Source organism: Anomaloglossus baeobatrachus, chromosome 9 (assembly GCF_048569485.1).
Source record: "Anomaloglossus baeobatrachus isolate aAnoBae1 chromosome 9, aAnoBae1.hap1, whole genome shotgun sequence".
Lineage (NCBI taxonomy): Eukaryota > Metazoa > Chordata > Amphibia > Anura > Aromobatidae > Anomaloglossus > Anomaloglossus baeobatrachus.
The window spans coordinates 164,549,404-164,569,038 of NC_134361.1; the positions used below are offsets into that span (position 1 = coordinate 164,549,404).

General features: G+C 47.9%; 10 non-coding genes and 1 pseudogene across 10 annotated transcripts; all 11 read left to right on the top strand.

The window, feature by feature from the left end:
• The first annotated feature begins 1,154 nt into the window (after window positions 1-1,154).
• LOC142252044 (U2 spliceosomal RNA) lies at window positions 1,155-1,345 on the top strand. The gene has a single exon (XR_012725441.1). It is a non-coding gene; the product is annotated as a U2 spliceosomal RNA (small nuclear RNA).
• Window positions 1,346-2,733: 1,388 nt separating this feature from the next.
• LOC142252046 (U2 spliceosomal RNA) lies at window positions 2,734-2,924 on the top strand. The gene has a single exon (XR_012725442.1). It is a non-coding gene; the product is annotated as a U2 spliceosomal RNA (small nuclear RNA).
• Window positions 2,925-4,312: 1,388 nt separating this feature from the next.
• Window positions 4,313-4,503, top strand: LOC142252873 (U2 spliceosomal RNA). Its single transcript, XR_012726237.1, has one exon. It is a non-coding gene; the product is annotated as a U2 spliceosomal RNA (small nuclear RNA).
• Window positions 4,504-5,891: 1,388 nt separating this feature from the next.
• Window positions 5,892-6,082, top strand: LOC142252047 (U2 spliceosomal RNA). Its single transcript, XR_012725443.1, has one exon. It is a non-coding gene; the product is annotated as a U2 spliceosomal RNA (small nuclear RNA).
• Window positions 6,083-8,270: 2,188 nt separating this feature from the next.
• Window positions 8,271-8,463, top strand: LOC142252982 (U2 spliceosomal RNA). Its single transcript, XR_012726328.1, has one exon. It is a non-coding gene; the product is annotated as a U2 spliceosomal RNA (small nuclear RNA).
• A 1,386-nt stretch (window positions 8,464-9,849) lies between these two features.
• LOC142252048 (U2 spliceosomal RNA) lies at window positions 9,850-10,040 on the top strand. Its single transcript, XR_012725444.1, has one exon. It is a non-coding gene; the product is annotated as a U2 spliceosomal RNA (small nuclear RNA).
• A 1,388-nt stretch (window positions 10,041-11,428) lies between these two features.
• On the top strand, window positions 11,429-11,619 carry LOC142252049 (U2 spliceosomal RNA). Its single transcript, XR_012725445.1, has one exon. It is a non-coding gene; the product is annotated as a U2 spliceosomal RNA (small nuclear RNA).
• A 1,388-nt stretch (window positions 11,620-13,007) lies between these two features.
• LOC142252050 (U2 spliceosomal RNA) lies at window positions 13,008-13,198 on the top strand. The gene has a single exon (XR_012725446.1). It is a non-coding gene; the product is annotated as a U2 spliceosomal RNA (small nuclear RNA).
• A 1,388-nt stretch (window positions 13,199-14,586) lies between these two features.
• LOC142252052 (U2 spliceosomal RNA) lies at window positions 14,587-14,777 on the top strand. The gene has a single exon (XR_012725448.1). It is a non-coding gene; the product is annotated as a U2 spliceosomal RNA (small nuclear RNA).
• A 1,388-nt stretch (window positions 14,778-16,165) lies between these two features.
• On the top strand, window positions 16,166-16,356 carry LOC142252053 (U2 spliceosomal RNA). The gene has a single exon (XR_012725449.1). It is a non-coding gene; the product is annotated as a U2 spliceosomal RNA (small nuclear RNA).
• A 1,387-nt stretch (window positions 16,357-17,743) lies between these two features.
• On the top strand, window positions 17,744-17,847 carry LOC142253584 (U2 spliceosomal RNA; annotated as a pseudogene).
• Window positions 17,848-19,635: the final 1,788 nt, after the last annotated feature.

The window sequence follows — 19,635 nt, forward strand, 5'->3', positions numbered from 1 at the left end:
TGTCTTATCTAGATCATTTGCAATTGAATGGAATAGATCCCTTTTGGACAAAGTGGATTCACCTGCTGCTGCAGTGACCACAGGTGTGATAAGATCTAGAATTGGCATCTGGTGCGATCTCTCCGCTTCCACTCCAAAGAAAGTTACCTGTTTATTCCTATCATGCATTGGTTTTTGGGGTTTTCTTTGAGTAATGATGATCTCTTTAGTAGTCTGTTGGCGCCCTCTCCTGGAGGAATAGTTTGCTTGCTCTTGGACATTCTAAAAGAGAGGTCATGATAGACATTGAGCTTCTGAGCTCAATTGGGGACAGTCATGGGTGATGAATGTTTGCAACCTGCTGCAAAGCCTCATACCGCAATATAAGGAACGTCAAATACTAAGAAAGGGCGGCCTATGAAAGAATTACTACTTTCAATAAGTACACTTAAACGGCTAATTGGGAATAGAAAAACTGTAAAAAGCCCTCTGAGAAAGCCCCCCTCTAACCTTTGATAGTAAGTTTTTCTGTAGTCTGCCTGTTGATGTATTTTCCGTTTGAACTGTGCACAACATGAAGAGACGGAACACTGGCGGCTTGTCACAATGCCCCCGCTGACATCACAATAGCGCTGCTGCCTAGAAAACAAGCTGCGCAGCAGAAGTTGTTCTTTGGGTGGGAGGGTGGGCTAGTGTAAGGAGGGGGCAAGCTCTTTTTTTCCCGGGTGGTAGGGGGATGACAGGAGAAGGGATGCGGGTGGTGAGAAGGGTACAGAGGGCAGGGTTTGGGGGCTGGGAAGGAAAGGGAAAAGATTAGGGTTTGGGGATGATGAAAGGGCTTTCTACGGGTAAGGATGGCAAAGGGTGGCAGTGACGGAAAGTCAGGCAACCTGTCCTGTCCGTCTTTTTGTATCGTGAATTGGAAAGACTGCAAGGGGGAGGGGAGTTGCTTGCGCCCTAAAGGAGGAGTTATTCAGATTCATTGCAGTGGGGGGCGGCGGCTGCAAAACGCACCATTCTTCTTGTTTTTGCTCTGCAAAGCAGCCTTTTCAAGGGTTGGCTTGGGTGACAAAATGTCTTCTGTAGGCGTGGGTTTGTCTCCCTCTCGCTCTCTCTCCCTAAGATGTGTCCGGCATAGGCCAGGGTGCCACTCGAGGCCCAAACCAATTCTGGTTATCGCTTCTCGGCCTTTTGGCTAAGATCAAGTGTAGTATCTGTTCTTATCAGTTTAATATCTGATACGTCCCCTATCTGGGGACCATATATTAAATGGATTTTTAGAACAGGGAGATGGAAAAAGAGCTTGCTCTGTCCACTCCACGCATTGACCTGGTATTGCAGTACCTCCAGGAACGGTGCACCCCTTCTTAACCCAGTTTCCAAAAGCAGAACTCAATTCACCTGATTCATATTAGCCCGGTTTAATGAATTGGAAGAAAGCATACGTCTTCATATGCACCTCAATTTGGCCCATTCACTTTTCACACTTCCTCCTTTTGTTTTTTATCTTTCACACTTTTGACTTTCTTTATTCATCCAAATAGCAAACTCATCACCACTCAACCTGACCAACTCGGCTATGTCCCGTGCTGCAGTTCTCTGTCTTATCTAGATCATTTGCAATTGAATGGAATAGATCCCTTTTGGACAAAGTGGATTCACCTGCTGCTGCAGTGACCACAGGTGTGATAAGATCTAGAATTGGCATCTGGTGCGATCTCTCCGCTTCCACTCCAAAGAAAGTTACCTGTTTATTCCTATCATGCATTGGTTTTTGGGGTTTTCTTTGAGTAATGATGATCTCTTTAGTAGTCTGTTGGCGCCCTCTCCTGGAGGAATAGTTTGCTTGCTCTTGGACATTCTAAAAGAGAGGTCATGATAGACATTGAGCTTCTGAGCTCAATTGGGGACAGTCATGGGTGATGAATGTTTGCAACCTGCTGCAAAGCCTCATACCGCAATATAAGGAACGTCAAATACTAAGAAAGGGCGGCCTATGAAAGAATTACTACTTTCAATAAGTACACTTAAACGGCTAATTGGGAATAGAAAAACTGTAAAAAGCCCTCTGAGAAAGCCCCCCTCTAACCTTTGATAGTAAGTTTTTCTGTAGTCTGCCTGTTGATGTATTTTCCGTTTGAACTGTGCACAACATGAAGAGACGGAACACTGGCGGCTTGTCACAATGCCCCCGCTGACATCACAATAGCGCTGCTGCCTAGAAAACAAGCTGCGCAGCAGAAGTTGTTCTTTGGGTGGGAGGGTGGGCTAGTGTAAGGAGGGGGCAAGCTCTTTTTTTCCCGGGTGGTAGGGGGATGACAGGAGAAGGGATGCGGGTGGTGAGAAGGGTACAGAGGGCAGGGTTTGGGGGCTGGGAAGGAAAGGGAAAAGATTAGGGTTTGGGGATGATGAAAGGGCTTTCTACGGGTAAGGATGGCAAAGGGTGGCAGTGACGGAAAGTCAGGCAACCTGTCCTGTCCGTCTTTTTGTATCGTGAATTGGAAAGACTGCAAGGGGGAGGGGAGTTGCTTGCGCCCTAAAGGAGGAGTTATTCAGATTCATTGCAGTGGGGGGCGGCGGCTGCAAAACGCACCATTCTTCTTGTTTTTGCTCTGCAAAGCAGCCTTTTCAAGGGTTGGCTTGGGTGACAAAATGTCTTCTGTAGGCGTGGGTTTGTCTCCCTCTCGCTCTCTCTCCCTAAGATGTGTCCGGCATAGGCCAGGGTGCCACTCGAGGCCCAAACCAATTCTGGTTATCGCTTCTCGGCCTTTTGGCTAAGATCAAGTGTAGTATCTGTTCTTATCAGTTTAATATCTGATACGTCCCCTATCTGGGGACCATATATTAAATGGATTTTTAGAACAGGGAGATGGAAAAAGAGCTTGCTCTGTCCACTCCACGCATTGACCTGGTATTGCAGTACCTCCAGGAACGGTGCACCCCTTCTTAACCCAGTTTCCAAAAGCAGAACTCAATTCACCTGATTCATATTAGCCCGGTTTAATGAATTGGAAGAAAGCATATGTCTTCATATGCACCTCAATTTGGCCCATTCACTTTTCACACTTCCTCCTTTTGTTTTTTATCTTTCACACTTTTGACTTTCTTTATTCATCCAAATAGCAAACTCATCACCACTCAACCTGACCAACTCGGCTATGTCCCGTGCTGCAGTTCTCTGTCTTATCTAGATCATTTGCAATTGAATGGAATAGATCCCTTTTGGACAAAGTGGATTCACCTGCTGCTGCAGTGACCACAGGTGTGATAAGATCTAGAATTGGCATCTGGTGCGATCTCTCCGCTTCCACTCCAAAGAAAGTTACCTGTTTATTCCTATCATGCATTGGTTTTTGGGGTTTTCTTTGAGTAATGATGATCTCTTTAGTAGTCTGTTGGCGCCCTCTCCTGGAGGAATAGTTTGCTTGCTCTTGGACATTCTAAAAGAGAGGTCATGATAGACATTGAGCTTCTGAGCTCAATTGGGGACAGTCATGGGTGATGAATGTTTGCAACCTGCTGCAAAGCCTCATACCGCAATATAAGGAACGTCAAATACTAAGAAAGGGCGGCCTATGAAAGAATTACTACTTTCAATAAGTACACTTAAACGGCTAATTGGGAATAGAAAAACTGTAAAAAGCCCTCTGAGAAAGCCCCCCTCTAACCTTTGATAGTAAGTTTTTCTGTAGTCTGCCTGTTGATGTATTTTCCGTTTGAACTGTGCACAACATGAAGAGACGGAACACTGGCGGCTTGTCACAATGCCCCCGCTGACATCACAATAGCGCTGCTGCCTAGAAAACAAGCTGCGCAGCAGAAGTTGTTCTTTGGGTGGGAGGGTGGGCTAGTGTAAGGAGGGGGCAAGCTCTTTTTTTCCCGGGTGGTAGGGGGATGACAGGAGAAGGGATGCGGGTGGTGAGAAGGGTACAGAGGGCAGGGTTTGGGGGCTGGGAAGGAAAGGGAAAAGATTAGGGTTTGGGGATGATGAAAGGGCTTTCTACGGGTAAGGATGGCAAAGGGTGGCAGTGACGGAAAGTCAGGCAACCTGTCCTGTCCGTCTTTTTGTATCGTGAATTGGAAAGACTGCAAGGGGGAGGGGAGTTGCTTGCGCCCTAAAGGAGGAGTTATTCAGATTCATTGCAGTGGGGGGCGGCGGCTGCAAAACGCACCATTCTTCTTGTTTTTGCTCTGCAAAGCAGCCTTTTCAAGGGTTGGCTTGGGTGACAAAATGTCTTCTGTAGGCGTGGGTTTGTCTCCCTCTCGCTCTCTCTCCCTAAGATGTGTCCGGCATAGGCCAGGGTGCCACTCGAGGCCCAAACCAATTCTGGTTATCGCTTCTCGGCCTTTTGGCTAAGATCAAGTGTAGTATCTGTTCTTATCAGTTTAATATCTGATACGTCCCCTATCTGGGGACCATATATTAAATGGATTTTTAGAACAGGGAGATGGAAAAAGAGCTTGCTCTGTCCACTCCACGCATTGACCTGGTATTGCAGTACCTCTAGGAACGGTGCACCCCTTCTTAACCCAGTTTCCAAAAGCAGAACTCAATTCACCTGATTCATATTAGCCCGGTTTAATGAATTGGAAGAAAGCATACGTCTTCATATGCACCTCAATTTGGCCCATTCACTTTTCACACTTCCTCCTTTTGTTTTTTATCTTTCACACTTTTGACTTTCTTTATTCATCCAAATAGCAAACTCATCACCACTCAACCTGACCAACTCGGCTATGTCCCGTGCTGCAGTTCTCTGTCTTATCTAGATCATTTGCAATTGAATGGAATAGATCCCTTTTGGACAAAGTGGATTCACCTGCTGCTGCAGTGACCACAGGTGTGATAAGATCTAGAATTGGCATCTGGTGCGATCTCTCCGCTTCCACTCCAAAGAAAGTTACCTGTTTATTCCTATCATGCATTGGTTTTTGGGGTTTTCTTTGAGTAATGATGATCTCTTTAGTAGTCTGTTGGCGCCCTCTCCTGGAGGAATAGTTTGCTTGCTCTTGGACATTCTAAAAGAGAGGTCATGATAGACATTGAGCTTCTGAGCTCAATTGGGGACAGTCATGGGTGATGAATGTTTGCAACCTGCTGCAAAGCCTCATACCGCAATATAAGGAACGTCAAATACTAAGAAAGGGCGGCCTATGAAAGAATTACTACTTTCAATAAGTACACTTAAACGGCTAATTGGGAATAGAAAAACTGTAAAAAGCCCTCTGAGAAAGCCCCCCTCTAACCTTTGATAGTAAGTTTTTCTGTAGTCTGCCTGTTGATGTATTTTCCGTTTGAACTGTGCACAACATGAAGAGACGGAACACTGGCGGCTTGTCACAATGCCCCCGCTGACATCACAATAGCGCTGCTGCCTAGAAAACAAGCTGCGCAGCAGAAGTTGTTCTTTGGGTGGGAGGGTGGGCTAGTGTAAGGAGGGGGCAAGCTCTTTTTTTCCCGGGTGGTAGGGGGATGACAGGAGAAGGGATGCGGGTGGTGAGAAGGGTACAGAGGGCAGGGTTTGGGGGCTGGGAAGGAAAGGGAAAAGATTAGGGTTTGGGGATGATGAAAGGGCTTTCTACGGGTAAGGATGGCAAAGGGTGGCAGTGACGGAAAGTCAGGCAACCTCTCCTGTCCGTCTTTTTGTATCGTGAATTGGAAAGACTGCAAGGGGGAGGGGAGTTGCTTGCGCCCTAAAGGAGGAGTTATTCATATTCATTGCAGTGGGGGGCGGCGGCTGCAAAACGCACCATTCTTCTTGTGTTTGCTCTGCAAAGCAGCCTTTTCAAGGGTTGGCTTGGGTGACAAAATGTCTTCTGTAGGCGTGGGTTTGTCTCCCTCTCGCTCTCTCTCCCTAAGATGTGTCCGGCATAGGCCAGGGTGCCACTCGAGGCCCAAACCAATTCTGGTTATCGCTTCTCGGCCTTTTGGCTAAGATCAAGTGTAGTATCTGTTCTTATCAGTTTAATATCTGATACGTCCCCTATCTGGGGACCATATATTAAATGGATTTTTAGAACAGGGAGATGGAAAAAGAGCTTGCTCTGTCCACTCCACGCATTGACCTGGTATTGCAGTACCTCCAGGAACGGTGCACCCCTTCTTAACCCAGTTTCCAAAAGCAGAACTCAATTCACCTGATTCATATTAGCCCGGTTTAATGAATTGGAAGAAAGCATACGTCTTCATATGCACCTCAATTTGGCCCATTCACTTTTCACACTTCCTCCTTTTGTTTTTTATCTTTCACACTTTTGACTTTCTTTATTCATCCAAATAGCAAACTCATCACCACTCAACCTGACCAACTCGGCTATGTCCCGTGCTGCAGTTCTCTGTCTTATCTAGATCATTTGCAATTGAATGGAATAGATCCCTTTTGGACAAAGTGGATTCACCTGCTGCTGCAGTGACCACAGGTGTGATAAGATCTAGAATTGGCATCTGGTGCGATCTCTCCGCTTCCACTCCAAAGAAAGTTACCTGTTTATTCCTATCATGCATTGGTTTTTGGGGTTTTCTTTGAGTAATGATGATCTCTTTAGTAGTCTGTTGGCGCCCTCTCCTGGAGGAATAGTTTGCTTGCTCTTGGACATTCTAAAAGAGAGGTCATGATAGACATTGAGCTTCTGAGCTCAATTGGGGACAGTCATGGGTGATGAATGTTTGCAACCTGCTGCAAAGCCTCATACCGCAATATAAGGAACGTCAAATACTAAGAAAGGGCGGCCTATGAAAGAATTACTACTTTCAATAAGTACACTTAAACGGCTAATTGGGAATAGAAAAACTGTAAAAAGCCCTCTGAGAAAGCCCCCCTCTAACCTTTGATAGTAAGTTTTTCTGTAGTCTGCCTGTTGATGTATTTTCCGTTTGAACTGTGCACAACATGAAGAGACGGAACACTGGCGGCTTGTCACAATGCCCCCGCTGACATCACAATAGCGCTGCTGCCTAGAAAACAAGCTGCGCAGCAGAAGTTGTTCTTTGGGTGGGAGGGTGGGCTAGTGTAAGGAGGGGGCAAGCTCTTTTTTTCCCGGGTGGTAGGGGGATGACAGGAGAAGGGATGCGGGTGGTGAGAAGGGTACAGAGGGCAGGGTTTGGGGGCTGGGAAGGAAAGGGAAAAGATTAGGGTTTGGGGATGATGAAAGGGCTTTCTACGGGTAAGGATGGCAAAGGGTGGCAGTGACGGAAAGTCAGGCAACCTGTCCTGTCCGTCTTTTTGTATCGTGAATTGGAAAGACTGCAAGGGGGAGGGGAGTTGCTTGCGCCCTAAAGGAGGAGTTATTCAGATTCATTGCAGTGGGGGGCGGCGGCTGCAAAACGCACCATTCTTCTTGTTTTTGCTCTGCAAAGCAGCCTTTTCAAGGGTTGGCTTGGGTGACAAAATGTCTTCTGTAGGCGTGGGTTTGTCTCCCTCTCGCTCTCTCTCCCTAAGATGTGTCCGGCATAGGCCAGGGTGCCACTCGAGGCCCAAACCAATTCTGGTTATCGCTTCTCGGCCTTTTGGCTAAGATCAAGTGTAGTGTTGTTCGAAGAGATGGTTTAAGCTCCAGGCCACCTTATACAATGATACAATGCACACTGGAAGGTTGCGCTTGCTAGTACTCTGGGTGGATAGTATATTCATCTAGAGGAAAACATGGCCCTACCAGGATCGAGGCTATTAGACTGAGTAAGTGTGGGGGCTATGGTACAACGTGCCCCAGGACTGACGACCCTGGAGTGAGTCTGAGCTTGCTGGCTTGGGACCCCGGCAAGCCTTGGGCTCTGTAGCACACCGTACCTTGCCTTTTCATACTTTTTGAGCATATTACCCTATCCCGGCCTTCTGGCTAGGAAGGGAAATTTTTATAATCCCGGTCGGAGGTCTGGTCAGCTTTGGGCTGAGAAACTAACACCCGGTTGGAGGTCTGGGTCAGCTTCGGCTGAGAAACCAACACCCGGTTGGAGGTCTGGGTCAGCTTCGGCTGAGAAACCAACACCCGGTTGGAGGTCCGGTTAGCCTTGGGCTGAGAAACCAACACCGGTTGACGGTCCGGGCAGTTTCGGCTGCCAAACCAACAACTAGTAGCTCTCTACTCCACTTGGGTAAGATGCCTGGGTGGACGCTGGGAGCAACGACAAGGCTCAACCAGGCTTCGGCTTGGGGGAGCACCGAAGATCCCTGACCCTTGCTGTGGCCTTCTGGCTCGGAGGGACGGGGTTGATTTTTGGGGACCCTCTCCTCACGGTGGGGTCCACACGAATCCTAGCCTTTGCACTGTTTTTGGTGTGACTTTGGTCATGCATTTTTTGTGGTGCTTTGGAAAGCTTCATTAAATCAAAAATCTGTTCTTATCAGTTTAATATCTGATACGTCCCCTATCTGGGGACCATATATTAAATGGATTTTTAGAACAGGGAGATGGAAAAAGAGCTTGCTCTGTCCACTCCACGCATTGACCTGGTATTGCAGTACCTCCAGGAACGGTGCACCCCTTCTTAACCCAGTTTCCAAAAGCAGAACTCAATTCACCTGATTCATATTAGCCCGGTTTAATGAATTGGAAGAAAGCATACGTCTTCATATGCACCTCAATTTGGCCCATTCACTTTTCACACTTCCTCCTTTTGTTTTTTATCTTTCACACTTTTGACTTTCTTTATTCATCCAAATAGCAAACTCATCACCACTCAACCTGACCAACTCGGCTATGTCCCGTGCTGCAGTTCTCTGTCTTATCTAGATCATTTGCAATTGAATGGAATAGATCCCTTTTGGACAAAGTGGATTCACCTGCTGCTGCAGTGACCACAGGTGTGATAAGATCTAGAATTGGCATCTGGTGCGATCTCTCCGCTTCCACTCCAAAGAAAGTTACCTGTTTATTCCTATCATGCATTGGTTTTTGGGGTTTTCTTTGAGTAATGATGATCTCTTTAGTAGTCTGTTGGCGCCCTCTCCTGGAGGAATAGTTTGCTTGCTCTTGGACATTCTAAAAGAGAGGTCATGATAGACATTGAGCTTCTGAGCTCAATTGGGGACAGTCATGGGTGATGATTGTTTGCAACCTGCTGCAAAGCCTCATACCGCAATATAAGGAACGTCAAATACTAAGAAAGGGCGGCCTATGAAAGAATTACTACTTTCAATAAGTACACTTAAACGGCTAATTGGGAATAGAAAAACTGTAAAAAGCCCTCTGAGAAAGCCCCCCTCTAACCTTTGATAGTAAGTTTTTCTGTAGTCTGCCTGTTGATGTATTTTCCGTTTGAACTGTGCACAACATGAAGAGACGGAACACTGGCGGCTTGTCACAATGCCCCCGCTGACATCACAATAGCGCTGCTGCCTAGAAAACAAGCTGCGCAGCAGAAGTTGTTCTTTGGGTGGGAGGGTGGGCTAGTGTAAGGAGGGGGCAAGCTCTTTTTTTCCCGGGTGGTAGGGGGATGACAGGAGAAGGGATGCGGGTGGTGAGAAGGGTACAGAGGGCAGGGTTTGGGGGCTGGGAAGGAAAGGGAAAAGATTAGGGTTTGGGGATGATGAAAGGGCTTTCTACGGGTAAGGATGGCAAAGGGTGGCAGTGACGGAAAGTCAGGCAACCTGTCCTGTCCGTCTTTTTGTATCGTGAATTGGAAAGACTGCAAGGGGGAGGGGAGTTGCTTGCGCCCTAAAGGAGGAGTTATTCAGATTCATTGCAGTGGGGGGCGGCGGCTGCAAAACGCACCATTCTTCTTGTTTTTGCTCTGCAAAGCAGCCTTTTCAAGGGTTGGCTTGGGTGACAAAATGTCTTCTGTAGGCGTGGGTTTGTCTCCCTCTCGCTCTCTCCCTAAGATGTGTCCGGCATAGGCCAGGGTGCCACTCGAGGCCCAAACCAATTCTGGTTATCGCTTCTCGGCCTTTTGGCTAAGATCAAGTGTAGTATCTGTTCTTATCAGTTTAATATCTGATACGTCCCCTATCTGGGGACCATATATTAAATGGATTTTTAGAACAGGGAGATGGAAAAAGAGCTTGCTCTGTCCACTCCACGCATTGACCTGGTATTGCAGTACCTCCAGGAACGGTGCACCCCTTCTTAACCCAGTTTCCAAAAGCAGAACTCAATTCACCTGATTCATATTAGCCCGGTTTAATGAATTGGAAGAAAGCATACGTCTTCATATGCACCTCAATTTGGCCCATTCACTTTTCACACTTCCTCCTTTTGTTTTTTATCTTTCACACTTTTGACTTTCTTTATTCATCCAAATAGCAAACTCATCACCACTCAACCTGACCAACTCGGCTATGTCCCGTGCTGCAGTTCTCTGTCTTATCTAGATCATTTGCAATTGAATGGAATAGATCCCTTTTGGACAAAGTGGATTCACCTGCTGCTGCAGTGACCACAGGTGTGATAAGATCTAGAATTGGCATCTGGTGCGATCTCTCCGCTTCCACTCCAAAGAAAGTTACCTGTTTATTCCTATCATGCATTGGTTTTTGGGGTTTTCTTTGAGTAATGATGATCTCTTTAGTAGTCTGTTGGCGCCCTCTCCTGGAGGAATAGTTTGCTTGCTCTTGGACATTCTAAAAGAGAGGTCATGATAGACATTGAGCTTCTGAGCTCAATTGGGGACAGTCATGGGTGATGAATGTTTGCAACCTGCTGCAAAGCCTCATACCGCAATATAAGGAACGTCAAATACTAAGAAAGGGCGGCCTATGAAAGAATTACTACTTTCAATAAGTACACTTAAACGGCTAATTGGGAATAGAAAAACTGTAAAAAGCCCTCTGAGAAAGCCCCCCTCTAACCTTTGATAGTAAGTTTTTCTGTAGTCTGCCTGTTGATGTATTTTCCGTTTGAACTGTGCACAACATGAAGAGACGGAACACTGGCGGCTTGTCACAATGCCCCCGCTGACATCACAATAGCGCTGCTGCCTAGAAAACAAGCTGCGCAGCAGAAGTTGTTCTTTGGGTGGGAGGGTGGGCTAGTGTAAGGAGGGGGCAAGCTCTTTTTTTCCCGGGTGGTAGGGGGATGACAGGAGAAGGGATGCGGGTGGTGAGAAGGGTACAGAGGGCAGGGTTTGGGGGCTGGGAAGGAAAGGGAAAAGATTAGGGTTTGGGGATGATGAAAGGGCTTTCTACGGGTAAGGATGGCAAAGGGTGGCAGTGACGGAAAGTCAGGCAACCTGTCCTGTCCGTCTTTTTGTATCGTGAATTGGAAAGACTGCAAGGGGGAGGGGAGTTGCTTGCGCCCTAAAGGAGGAGTTATTCAGATTCATTGCAGTGGGGGGCGGCGGCTGCAAAACGCACCATTCTTCTTGTTTTTGCTCTGCAAAGCAGCCTTTTCAAGGGTTGGCTTGGGTGACAAAATGTCTTCTGTAGGCGTGGGTTTGTCTCCCTCTCGCTCTCTCTCCCTAAGATGTGTCCGGCATAGGCCAGGGTGCCACTCGAGGCCCAAACCAATTCTGGTTATCGCTTCTCGGCCTTTTGGCTAAGATCAAGTGTAGTATCTGTTCTTATCAGTTTAATATCTGATACGTCCCCTATCTGGGGACCATATATTAAATGGATTTTTAGAACAGGGAGATGGAAAAAGAGCTTGCTCTGTCCACTCCACGCATTGACCTGGTATTGCAGTACCTCCAGGAACGGTGCACCCCTTCTTAACCCAGTTTCCAAAAGCAGAACTCAATTCACCTGATTCATATTAGCCCGGTTTAATGAATTGGAAGAAAGCATACGTCTTCATATGCACCTCAATTTGGCCCATTCACTTTTCACACTTCCTCCTTTTGTTTTTTATCTTTCACACTTTTGACTTTCTTTATTCATCCAAATAGCAAACTCATCACCACTCAACCTGACCAACTCGGCTATGTCCCGTGCTGCAGTTCTCTGTCTTATCTAGATCATTTGCAATTGAATGGAATAGATCCCTTTTGGACAAAGTGGATTCACCTGCTGCTGCAGTGACCACAGGTGTGATAAGATCTAGAATTGGCATCTGGTGCGATCTCTCCGCTTCCACTCCAAAGAAAGTTACCTGTTTATTCCTATCATGCATTGGTTTTTGGGGTTTTCTTTGAGTAATGATGATCTCTTTAGTAGTCTGTTGGCGCCCTCTCCTGGAGGAATAGTTTGCTTGCTCTTGGACATTCTAAAAGAGAGGTCATGATAGACATTGAGCTTCTGAGCTCAATTGGGGACAGTCATGGGTGATGAATGTTTGCAACCTGCTGCAAAGCCTCATACCGCAATATAAGGAACGTCAAATACTAAGAAAGGGCGGCCTATGAAAGAATTACTACTTTCAATAAGTACACTTAAACGGCTAATTGGGAATAGAAAAACTGTAAAAAGCCCTCTGAGAAAGCCCCCCTCTAACCTTTGATAGTAAGTTTTTCTGTAGTCTGCCTGTTGATGTATTTTCCGTTTGAACTGTGCACAACATGAAGAGACGGAACACTGGCGGCTTGTCACAATGCCCCCGCTGACATCACAATAGCGCTGCTGCCTAGAAAACAAGCTGCGCAGCAGAAGTTGTTCTTTGGGTGGGAGGGTGGGCTAGTGTAAGGAGGGGGCAAGCTCTTTTTTTCCCGGGTGGTAGGGGGATGACAGGAGAAGGGATGCGGGTGGTGAGAAGGGTACAGAGGGCAGGGTTTGGGGGCTGGGAAGGAAAGGGAAAAGATTAGGGTTTGGGGATGATGAAAGGGCTTTCTACGGGTAAGGATGGCAAAGGGTGGCAGTGACGGAAAGTCAGGCAACCTGTCCTGTCCGTCTTTTTGTATCGTGAATTGGAAAGACTGCAAGGGGGAGGGGAGTTGCTTGCGCCCTAAAGGAGGAGTTATTCAGATTCATTGCAGTGGGGGGCGGCGGCTGCAAAACGCACCATTCTTCTTGTTTTTGCTCTGCAAAGCAGCCTTTTCAAGGGTTGGCTTGGGTGACAAAATGTCTTCTGTAGGCGTGGGTTTGTCTCCCTCTCGCTCTCTCTCCCTAAGATGTGTCCGGCATAGGCCAGGGTGCCACTCGAGGCCCAAACCAATTCTGGTTATCGCTTCTCGGCCTTTTGGCTAAGATCAAGTGTAGTATCTGTTCTTATCAGTTTAATATCTGATACGTCCCCTATCTGGGGACCATATATTAAATGGATTTTTAGAACAGGGAGATGGAAAAAGAGCTTGCTCTGTCCACTCCACGCATTGACCTGGTATTGCAGTACCTCCAGGAACGGTGCACCCCTTCTTAACCCAGTTTCCAAAAGCAGAACTCAATTCACCTGATTCATATTAGCCCGGTTTAATGAATTGGAAGAAAGCATACGTCTTCATATGCACCTCAATTTGGCCCATTCACTTTTCACACTTCCTCCTTTTGTTTTTTATCTTTCACACTTTTGACTTTCTTTATTCATCCAAATAGCAAACTCATCACCACTCAACCTGACCAACTCGGCTATGTCCCGTGCTGCAGTTCTCTGTCTTATCTAGATCATTTGCAATTGAATGGAATAGATCCCTTTTGGACAAAGTGGATTCACCTGCTGCTGCAGTGACCACAGGTGTGATAAGATCTAGAATTGGCATCTGGTGCGATCTCTCCGCTTCCACTCCAAAGAAAGTTACCTGTTTATTCCTATCATGCATTGGTTTTTGGGGTTTTCTTTGAGTAATGATGATCTCTTTAGTAGTCTGTTGGCGCCCTCTCCTGGAGGAATAGTTTGCTTGCTCTTGGACATTCTAAAAGAGAGGTCATGATAGACATTGAGCTTCTGAGCTCAATTGGGGACAGTCATGGGTGATGAATGTTTGCAACCTGCTGCAAAGCCTCATACCGCAATATAAGGAACGTCAAATACTAAGAAAGGGCGGCCTATGAAAGAATTACTACTTTCAATAAGTACACTTAAACGGCTAATTGGGAATAGAAAAACTGTAAAAAGCCCTCTGAGAAAGCCCCCCTCTAACCTTTGATAGTAAGTTTTTCTGTAGTCTGCCTGTTGATGTATTTTCCGTTTGAACTGTGCACAACATGAAGAGACGGAACACTGGCGGCTTGTCACAATGCCCCCGCTGACATCACAATAGCGCTGCTGCCTAGAAAACAAGCTGCGCAGCAGAAGTTGTTCTTTGGGTGGGAGGGTGGGCTAGTGTAAGGAGGGGGCAAGCTCTTTTTTTCCCGGGTGGTAGGGGGATGACAGGAGAAGGGATGCGGGTGGTGAGAAGGGTACAGAGGGCAGGGTTTGGGGGCTGGGAAGGAAAGGGAAAAGATTAGGGTTTGGGGATGATGAAAGGGCTTTCTACAGGTAAGGATGGCAAAGGGTGGCAGTGACGGAAAGTCAGGCAACCTGTCCTGTCCGTCTTTTTGTATCGTGAATTGGAAAGACTGCAAGGGGGAGGGGAGTTGCTTGCGCCCTAAAGGAGGAGTTATTCAGATTCATTGCAGTGGGGGGCGGCGGCTGCAAAACGCACCATTCTTCTTGTTTTTGCTCTGCAAAGCAGCCTTTTCAAGGGTTGGCTTGGGTGACAAAATGTCTTCTGTAGGCGTGGGTTTGTCTCCCTCTCGCTCTCTCTCCCTAAGATGTGTCCGGCATAGGCCAGGGTGCCACTCGAGGCCCAAACCAATTCTGGTTATCGCTTCTCGGCCTTTTGGCTAAGATCAAGTGTAGTATCTGTTCTTATCAGTTTAATATCTGATACGTCCCCTATCTGGGGACCATATATTAAATGGATTTTTAGAACAGGGAGATGGAAAAAGAGCTTGCTCTGTCCACTCCACGCATTGACCTGGTATTGCAGTACCTCCAGGAACGGTGCACCCCTTCTTAACCCAGTTTCCAAAAGCAGAACTCAATTCACCTGATTCATATTAGCCCGGTTTAATGAATTGGAAGAAAGCATACGTCTTCATATGCACCTCAATTTGGCCCATTCACTTTTCACACTTCCTCCTTTTGTTTTTTATCTTTCACACTTTTGACTTTCTTTATTCATCCAAATAGCAAACTCATCACCACTCAACCTGACCAACTCGGCTATGTCCCGTGCTGCAGTTCTCTGTCTTATCTAGATCATTTGCAATTGAATGGAATAGATCCCTTTTGGACAAAGTGGATTCACCTGCTGCTGCAGTGACCACAGGTGTGATAAGATCTAGAATTGGCATCTGGTGCGATCTCTCCGCTTCCACTCCAAAGAAAGTTACCTGTTTATTCCTATCATGCATTGGTTTTTGGGGTTTTCTTTGAGTAATGATGATCTCTTTAGTAGTCTGTTGGCGCCCTCTCCTGGAGGAATAGTTTGCTTGCTCTTGGACATTCTAAAAGAGAGGTCATGATAGACATTGAGCTTCTGAGCTCAATTGGGGACAGTCATGGGTGATGAATGTTTGCAACCTGCTGCAAAGCCTCATACCGCAATATAAGGAACGTCAAATACTAAGAAAGGGCGGCCTATGAAAGAATTACTACTTTCAATAAGTACACTTAAACGGCTAATTGGGAATAGAAAAACTGTAAAAAGCCCTCTGAGAAAGCCCCCCTCTAACCTTTGATAGTAAGTTTTTCTGTAGTCTGCCTGTTGATGTATTTTCCGTTTGAACTGTGCACAACATGAAGAGACGGAACACTGGCGGCTTGTCACAATGCCCCCGCTGACATCACAATAGCGCTGCTGCCTAGAAAACAAGCTGCGCAGCAGAAGTTGTTCTTTGGGTGGGAGGGTGGGCTAGTGTAAGGAGGGGGCAAGCTCTTTTTTTCCCGGGTGGTAGGGGGATGACAGGAGAAGGGATGCGGGTGGTGAGAAGGGTACAGAGGGCAGGGTTTGGGGGCTGGGAAGGAAAGGGAAAAGATTAGGGTTTGGGGATGATGAAAGGGCTTTCTACGGGTAAGGATGGCAAAGGGTGGCAGTGACGGAAAGTCAGGCAACCTGTCCTGTCCGTCTTTTTGTATCGTGAATTGGAAAGACTGCAAGGGGGAGGGGAGTTGCTTGCGCCCTAAAGGAGGAGTTATTCAGATTCATTGCAGTGGGGGGCGGCGGCTGCAAAACGCACCATTCTTCTTGTTTTTGCTCTGCAAAGCAGCCTTTTCAAGGGTTGGCTTCGGTGACAAAATGTCTTCTGTAGGCGTGGGTTTGTCTCCCTCTCGCTCTCTCTCCCTAACATGTGTCCGGCATAGGCCAGGGTGCCACTCGAGGCCCAAACCAATTCTGGTTATCGCTTCTCGGCCTTTTGGCTAAGATCAAGTGTAGTATCTGTTCTTATCAGTTTAATATCTGATACGTCCCCTATCTGGGGACCATATATTAAATGGATTTTTAGAACAGGGAGATGGAAAAAGAGCTTGCTCTGTCCACTCCACGCATTGACCTGGTATTGCAGTACCTCCAGGAACGGTGCACCCCTTCTTAACCCAGTTTCCAAAAGCAGAACTCAATTCACCTGATTCATATTAGCCCGGTTTAATGAATTGGAAGAAAGCATACGTCTTCATATGCACCTCAATTTGGCCCATTCACTTTTCACACTTCCTCCTTTTGTTTTTTATCTTTCACACTTTTGACTTTCTTTATTCATCCAAATAGCAAACTCATCACCACTCAACCTGACCAACTCGGCTATGTCCCGTGCTGCAGTTTTCTGTCTTATCTAGATCATTTGCAATTGAATGGAATAGATCCCTTTTGGACAAAGTGGATTCACCTGCTGCTGCAGTGACCACAGGTGTGATAAGATCTAGAATTGGCATCTGGTGCGATCTCTCCGCTTCCACTCCAAAGAAAGTTACCTGTTTATTCCTATCATGCATTGGTTTTTGGGGTTTTCTTTGAGTAATGATGATCTCTTTAGTAGTCTGTTGGCGCCCTCTCCTGGAGGAATAGTTTGCTTGCTCTTGGACATTCTAAAAGAGAGGTCATGATAGACATTGAGCTTCTGAGCTCAATTGGGGACAGTCATGGGTGATGAATGTTTGCAACCTGCTGCAAAGCCTCATACCGCAATATAAGGAACGTCAAATACTAAGAAAGGGCGGCCTATGAAAGAATTACTACTTTCAATAAGTACACTTAAACGGCTAATTGGGAATAGAAAAACTGTAAAAAGCCCTCTGAGAAAGCCCCCCTCTAACCTTTGATAGTAAGTTTTTCTGTAGTCTGCCTGTTGATGTATTTTCCGTTTGAACTGTGCACAACATGAAGAGACGGAACACTGGCGGCTTGTCACAATGCCCCCGCTGACATCACAATAGCGCTGCTGCCTAGAAAACAAGCTGCGCAGCAGAAGTTGTTCTTTGGGTGGGAGGGTGGGCTAGTGTAAGGAGGGGGCAAGCTCTTTTTTTCCCGGGTGGTAGGGGGATGACAGGAGAAGGGATGCGGGTGGTGAGAAGGGTACAGAGGGCAGGGTTTGGGGGCTGGGAAGGAAAGGGAAAAGATTAGGGTTTGGGGATGATGAAAGGGCTTTCTACGGGTAAGGATGGCAAAGGGTGGCAGTGACGGAAAGTCAGGCAACCTGTCCTGTCCGTCTTTTTGTATCGTGAATTGGAAAGACTGCAAGGGGGAGGGAGTTGCTTGCGCCCTAAAGGAGGAGTTATTCAGATTCATTGCAGTGGGGGGCGGCGGCTGCAAAACGCACCATTCTTCTTGTTTTTGCTCTGAAAAGCAGCCTTTTCAAGGGTTGGCTTGGGTGACAAAATGTCTTCTGTAGGCGTGGGTTTGTCTCCCTCTCGCTCTCTCTCCCTAAGATGTGTCCGGCATAGGCCAGGGTGCCACTCGAGGCCCAAACCAATTCTGGTTATCGCTTCTCGGCCTTTTGGCTAAGATCAAGTGTAGTATCTGTTCTTATCAGAACAAACTGAGCTAGCTACACTTGACGAGATACGATCAGGGAGACAAGCTCCGAAGCCCAGCCGAGACCGAAAGAGGGAGATCGGACGGAAGAAGAGCTTGGCAGAAAGAAGCAAGAAGACGAAGGCTCGGAGAAGACTTGGGGAGACCAGAGGAACTTCGAGGAGGAACACAGCGGGAGAAGACACCCGGAGAAGAATCCAAGATCCAGCTCCGGGAACTCAAGCAGGAACCAGCCATGGCAAGCAAGCCAGAGAAGGCAGCCAGGAAGGCTCAGGACCCAGGGACCTCCAGGAAGGCTCATCCAGAGGCTTCTTCGGCCCAAGAGGCCCCCACCTCCGACGCCAGCCAGCCGGAGGGAGCCCGGACGCCGCCTGAAAAGGCTCCAACCCTGGAGCCTTGGATGCGGCAGACGGTCGCCCTGAAGCTAAAGGCGGTGGATGGTAGGTTGCCGGACATGTCCAGCGACGTGTTCTGCAAGAAGATGATTCTGGATCAGGGCTTCTCCAGGGCGGAAACCCTGAGTGTCCAGACCTTCATGACTGGCATTTTTCTGGTAACCTTTGCCACGGTGAATGCCTGCAGGAGATACTGGGAGGCGATGAACGCAGCGATGCCGGACTCCCCTTTTCATTCTTTTTTAGGATCCTGTCCTATACAGAGGGATGAGAAGAGGATCACGGTCTCCATGCGGAACCCGCACACCCCAGGAAGAGACATCTCCACGTTCCTGGGACGTCTCTGCACAGTGGTGAGGGAGCCATCCCACATCCTTAACGGCAACGGATTCTGGACGGGTAAGTGGTCAGTAACCGTTCGACTCCACAGGGAACCAGCATCCGAGGATGGTCTCCAGCACCTGCCCCCGACATTCTCTCTGGGAAACTCCTATGGTCTCATCTACTACCCGGACATGCCACACAACTGCAGGAAATGTGGCGGGAAAGGGCATTCGATGAAGACCTGCAAGGAGGACGCCTGCAGGGTTTGCCGGGTGACAGGACACAGCTCCAAGGACTGCCCAAAGAAGAAGACTTGCAACCTATGTGGACAGGCGGACCACCTTTACAAGGACTGCCCACAGCGGGAGAAATCCTGGGCAAGGGTTGCCGCGGCGACCCAGTATCGGGTAGTCACAGCTTCGTCGACCAAGGCAGCTACGACCAAGGCCACAGAGGCCAAGGACAAGGCGGCCAAGAACCCGGCGACCGTGGCTCCAGCCGATGCCCCAGCAGCCACGGAGTCCAGGGAAAAGAAGGGTAAGAAAACTGCTGCCCCCTCCCTGGTCCCCCCCCCTGTCACCCCTGTCCAAACCCCTCCCCCCCCGGCCAACCCTACTGAGGATTCCACTACCTCCACCTCATTTCCCTACTCCTCAGCTGGTCTCCTCACCCCCCCCCCAAAGCCCACTCTCCCTCCCCAGACCATGAGAGCAGAGGGCCTCAGCACTCTTGCACTTTTCACCGAGGAGGATTTTCCAGCTCTTGTCTCCTCAGGTACAGGCCAAAGGAAAAGGAAGGTGGAAGATAGTCCTGTCGCAGAACCTTCCAAGCTGTTCATTGTGGACCTTAACCCACCCCAGGAAGAGGAGGATGGCCTCCTCCCAGAACCGGACGTGTTGGAGCAGATGGTGGAGTCCCTTGTGGCCGAAGAAGAAATGGAGGAGTCGGAAGCCACTGAGGCACCATCCCTGCTTGATCAGCTAGCAGAAGAGGGTCTGCTGGAGATACCCTTACCAGCAGGTGCCAAAGAGGAAGAACCGCCCGACCGGAGTGGTAACTAAGGCACACCGCCTGCTCTAACTTTCTCTTTCCTCCAATGACTGCTAACATTAACATCTT